The following is a 6000-nucleotide window of genomic DNA, read 5'->3' on the forward strand; positions in this document are numbered from 1 at the left end:
CACGGCGCAAGCATGCAGTTGGCATGGTTAAAGTGAGGTTAGCTGAGTCCTAATTTTAAATCCATAACCCCTCTGCTGTTAAGATGGCGCAACAGTTTGAGCACGGACCAGCTGAAGATAATTGGATCCGGAACCGATATTCAAATCGCGCCCCACCTGTTGTGTTGCGCACATGCGGTGTGTACGCAGCCCGCGGAATTGCTAGCACCGGTAATTTTTTTGTTCAAACGTTGAATCGGTGGCATAATCATGGTGAGGATGCAATGGATTACCTGAATAGGAGATCCATAGTGAGTGAGATGAAGGAGAACGATAATTTTTCAGTGACGAGCGAACTCTGCGGAGGGATCATGATTGGCTTTCCTTTGGAGAGCTCGCCTGTCGCCACGGATGCTAGATGGAGAGAGATCTGGAACTTATCTGCGGACGACCCCACAAGTTAGTCAAATACTTGGAGGAACTATTTGAGATCCCACATATCAGTATGAGTTTGAAGTCCACCTACCACATTTTCTCACCTCAGATGGAGGTACTCCTCGTAGGACTCATATAAGGCCGACCCCACAAGTTAGTGAGAGACTTAGAGGAATTAGTAACTGAGAGTCCACTTGTCAGTGTCGTCGACGGTCAAGTGAAGTCGACCTACCACATCTCGTCACGCCCAAGAAACATGCCCATCTCTCATGCGTCGCAAAACTCACCCCACCTATCAGGTTATTCTTCTCCTGCACGCAAAAAACGAAGTAGCCTCTCTCTTTCTTTCTCTCTCTCTCCCTCTCTCTTTCTCTTTTCTCTCTCTCCGAGATTCAAAATCATTGAAGGGGATCGCTGACAAACTGCAGGGAAGCAGACCCCCCCACAATTTAGAAAGGTGTGACTTTCGAACAATCAGCGCATAAGATTCGACAATCAAAGGTTAGTAAATTTTTTATCAACGCACCTTTTGCGTGGAGATTCCTGATAAAACTGGTTGTGGTCGGGATTCATAGAATAAAACTGTTTAGTTTTACACTGTAGCTTTGATTTGAGTTTGTTTTTTGTTTTGTATCCTCTCGTCCTTGTAATACGAGGTTGTTACTTTTGTTAGGTTTCATGGTTATCTTTGTGTTAAGTGTTGCACAAGCAAATTAGCATCAGAGGATCTCACTTTGGTTGAGGTTGTAGTTTAATTAAAAATTAACATATGTATATATTTATATATGTTAATTATATAGAACTAAAAATATATCTCTGTTGATATCGACTTCGAAAAGTTTCAACACTGATACTGCAAGTTTATAACCTTTATATTTATTACGTCTCTTTTTCAGGGCAGATGTTCAGGAGTGCGTCATCTGGTCAGGACAACAGGGACGGTCGGTCTTTGAACGACATCGGCAAGAATTATGGGAGGCAGGTAATAGTAAGGCAGTTGAACATTAGTGTTTGGTCTTTTATTTCTGGGACGTTTGCTGTCAAGGTGTCACCACTGAGAACACCAAATAGTAGATCATTAACAACAACAAAAATGATTTATATATCCTGGATGAATGCTGTAATATCTGTTTATCCTGTGCATCTACTCTGCAGTTGAGTATCGAGAGGTGGAAGAATTTTTTTACTACAAAACGAGAAGAAGATCAAGGATGCAGATGCTGTCAAACACGCACATGCCATGCGGGCTGGAATAATTGGAGTCAAGAGTGAGATACAAGTTCTTGGCAAACGCCCCAACCAGGAGCATGGTGTGCAACAGACACCTGCCAAGAGGAGCATTCTAAGCAGCAGAGACTCCACTAAGCAGATTGTGCAGGTAACGACGAAAACTTCAAACGCTGGTTTTAACGTACGTGGAAGTTTTAGTCGCATGTGCCTCTAATTATTTTTTGGTTTGAAGACACAGATGCCCACAAAGGCGCAGAGCGGGCGTTGTGACGGCCCAGCGCTTGTAGGCGGTCATAATGAAGAGGTGCAGGGTAACATAATTTCCTTTGATGCAAGCAGAAGGATCATTGGCAACAAAAGCATTGGTGTTCAAGGATTCGGTACGGTTTGCACAAGCAAGAAGAGCCCAACGACAAAATCAAACATAGGAGCAATAAGCTCTACCATACAGCAGCATCAGAAAGCAATACAGGTGACATCATATACGAACGTGCAACAACACATAAAGCAAATGTATATTTTTTTGTGAGCAGTTTTTTCTTTGTTTTCGTCTGGTATATTTAAATTGCAGTATCTTCCACACGCAGGTGTACGAGGAAGGAAGCAAGTATCGCGGTAGTCCATGAATCGATGAAAACATAAGGCAAGGTCCTTTGAAAGGATCACTTGTGGCGTTCAACATGAGGGGTCCTTCCAAAGGATCTCCGATGGCATTCAAAATCATGAGCAAAATCACGCCAAGATTTGCTGGACAAGAGAGGCATGGGAAAACAAAGGTGACGTCGGAACTATGCTTTTTCAATTCAACACACAAACAGTTTTATGGGAGAATAGGGTAAAGTGGAAAATAGGAGGACGGCTGTCCGTCTTGTACGGCTGTATGTGCAGTTGTTCTTTTATATAGGATGTTGTTGTGCCTCTCCAGTTGTATGGTGTAAACAGAAGCACATCTGTTCCTCTTTGTGCAGATGTGTGTGTAGCATGGTCACCTAATTCTGTTTCTTGCCATGTGTTCAGGATTTGGCAGAGGGGATAACAGATGAGGGAAAGAAATATCATAGTTCTCCATCCATTTCGAAGGAAACACAACGTTCACAGCAGCAAGTAGCGTACAACGCCTGCACGGATTGCATGGTAGAAGCAGCACAGTCCCTTGGTTGCACGAGTGCCGGAGAAACAGGGAGCAGCATTGCACAATGCAACATTGGAGAGGCAGACTCATTTATGGATTTGGCCGTGCCATGCAGAAACGACGCTGCTGCGTGTGACAAACAACAGAGCAGCAGCAGCTCCGCTGTAAGTGGACCTGTGGCTGGCGATGAGACTGATGTCGTCAGAAGTGAATGCGATCAGACGAACGAAGACACGGTAGACAGAATCATCATGGCGCCGCCGACCATTGTAGAGAAAGAAATGGATGACATGTTTAAAGAAGGCATATACCCAACGATTCAGGAGGTTACCGAAGCGCTCGAACCAGAGGGTGGTACGATATTCGGATCATTGGATGAGTGCTTTTTGTTTTTCTGCAGATATGCTAGAAAGGTTGGCTTTGCTGCCAAGCGATCAACGAGCAGAAGATCGACATATGATTAGCAGCTTGACAAGCAGATGTTTCAGTGCACCAAGGAAGGGCAGAATAAAACAACTGAGAGACATGTTATGGAGAGAAGGAGCAACTGCTTGATCCGGACAAGCTGCCCAGTCCAAATAACAGCCAAGAGGGATACAGATAGGAGGAAATGGTACCTGAAGAATGTTTGTCTAGAGCACAACCACCAGCTTCACCCATCTGATTGGATGCTGAAGTTCATGAGATGCTATAAGAAGATGACACCTCAGGAGAAATTCTTTATACAAGTGCTGCAGAAGGCGAGGTTAGAACCAAGGAAGGTTATGCAGATTTTTACTGCCATGGGGAAACCGAGGCGAGAAATTATGTTCGACACGATTGACATAAGCAACATTGCATGCTGGGACAGGGCTGGAGAGCGCGACACTGATATCGCAGACACCATGAAAATGTTTGCTGATATGCAGAGGTGGAGGCCGGGATTCCACCATGTGGAAGAGACAGAGAACAATGTAGTGCGTAGCCTGTTCTGGACAGATTCCTTGTGTAAGATGAATTGTGATCTATATGGAGATTTCGTGTCTTTTGACACCACATTCTCTACGAATATATATGGCTTTCCATTTGCACCAATTATAGGTGTCGACAACCACGGGTCGACCGTCCTGTTTGGAGTAGGCCTTTTGAAGGATGAGAAAATAGGGTCATTCAAGTGGCTCCTAAGCATGTTTGTCGAGGCAATGGGAGGTAAAGAGCCAAAATACATAATAACAGACCAGGACCAGGCGATGAAGACTGCAATAAAGGAAGCTCTTCCGAGGACGAGGCACAGGTTCTACTTGTGGCATATTAGGAAGAACCTGAAGGAAATTAACGCAGCAGTGTTTGCGTAGCACCCAGGGATGTCTGATGATATATTTCGAATCGTCAAAAACTCACTAGATCAAGACGAGTTTGAGCGTGCCTGGAAAGCAGCAATTTCTCTGCACAAGGCGGAAGGCAATAAACACCTGAACACGCTATGGGAACTCCGAAATTTTTGGGTGCCGGCCTACTTCAAGGACTGTTTCTATCCTTTCTCATTAACAACCACTCGCAGTGAGAGCACGAATTCGATGTGGAAGAATTACGTTGACCACAAGGACACTATAAAAAGGTTTGTTAATGCGTATCACATGATTCAGCAAAATTGCCTCGCCACGCTTGACAAGAAAAGACACCGAGCAGAAGAGAAGGCGCCATCACTAGAGACGGGTTTTCCGATTGAAAGACAAGCAAGTCAAGTATACACGAATGAAATTTTCAGGAAATTCCAGCTGGAGCTACGGAACCGGACTTACTTCAAGTGCTCTGACCTGGCAAAGGGGAGGCAGTATTTTGAAAAAAAGATTATTGAGCCTGGAGAAAAAGTGTGGAAACCATATCCGGGCGAGGAATTTGACAGGTCTGAGTTCACGGTAGATGTGGATGAGCAAAAAGAAATATACAGTTGCAGCTGCAAGAAAATGAGTAGGGATGGCATTCAGTGCTGCCATGTGCTTAAGGTGATGGACCAAATAGGCATGATCGATCAACTTCCAAAATCCTTTGTCATCCCCAGATGGACTAGGAATCTATCAGAGAGTCTGAAAGTTCTGTCTACAAGTCAAGGTGATAGCATGACCATACAAGGCGATGAAACTATGAGATTCGGCCTCGCTTACGCTGAGTTGTTGGATATCTGTTCAAATGCTTGCAGAAAAGAGAAGGCATACTGTGTGCTGCGTGAGTGTACGGTAGATATGAAAATAAAAGTCATGGCGGCACTTGCCGAGGAACCAGACACATGCATTCTTGCCGAAACTCTCAAGAACCCTCCCATGAGTGGCTCAAAGGGTACGAAAAAAGGAGATCGAATCAAAGCTGGTTCTGAGAAGAAAGGAAAAGGCAACAAAGCCCCATCCAAGTGCGGCCGTTGTGGAGTAAAGGGTCACAGGAAAACAAACTGCCCGGATAACCCAGAAGTCCAGGAGAGGATGAGGATTGAAGAGGAAAAGAGGAAATCGCAGCAGGAGAAGAGGGCAAGGTCAATGAAATGGCCAACAACACCGACAACACCATCGGGGACATCAAACGACTCAGGACAATGCACTCCAAGCCCAGGAGGAAGACGTCAGACGCCAGCAACTCCAACGACCCCACTGACAGCAGGGAGCATTTCCCAAAGTCTTGCATCTACGCCAGAATCAAACATCACACAAACCAGGCACACAGAATGCGTACAGGGAAGCCCGGGACAAGGCATGGAATCTGCGCAGTCCATTTTCAGAAAGGAAAGGTCTAAGTGGAGACTTTTTGGTACCGGAGAACAGTACGAATAGAAAAATTAAAAGGTAATAATGCAGCTTAAACAGGACGTAAGCAAAAAACAGTGATGACCGCAATCTTTCGCTTTGTTTTTATGTATGAATATTAATTTTACAGGTAAATAGGTTGAATAGCTACGCAGAAGGGTGGGGTTGCACAAGGGTCGAGAAGGAAGAATGGATCGCTGAACATTCAAAAACAAGGCCTCACGTGGAGCGATGAAATAGCAAGGAATTGGTGGGGAGGGCAGGCGGTTGTCGATTGTTTATTTTCTTGTGCTGTGGTTATAAGAACGGCTTGTAAGTTAATTTGCTGCAGTTATAGAAACAAAACAAATTTAAATAAGAACGCCTTTTGCTTCTTTATGTATTTTTTACTCGACGGACAAAAATATTAGAGGCACAAGTTTGCTTGTTATTTTCCGCAGCCGCGTCGGT

At 44.6% G+C, this 6000-nt stretch overlaps 1 pseudogene; it reads left to right on the top strand.

Moving 5' to 3' along the window:
• The first annotated feature begins 754 nt into the window (after window positions 1–754).
• Window positions 755–5688, top strand: LOC141042618 (uncharacterized; annotated as a pseudogene).
• Window positions 5689–6000: the final 312 nt, after the last annotated feature.

Source organism: Aegilops tauschii, chromosome 3 (assembly GCF_002575655.3).
Source record: "Aegilops tauschii subsp. strangulata cultivar AL8/78 chromosome 3, Aet v6.0, whole genome shotgun sequence".
In the NCBI taxonomy this organism is placed as follows: domain Eukaryota; kingdom Viridiplantae; phylum Streptophyta; class Magnoliopsida; order Poales; family Poaceae; genus Aegilops; species Aegilops tauschii.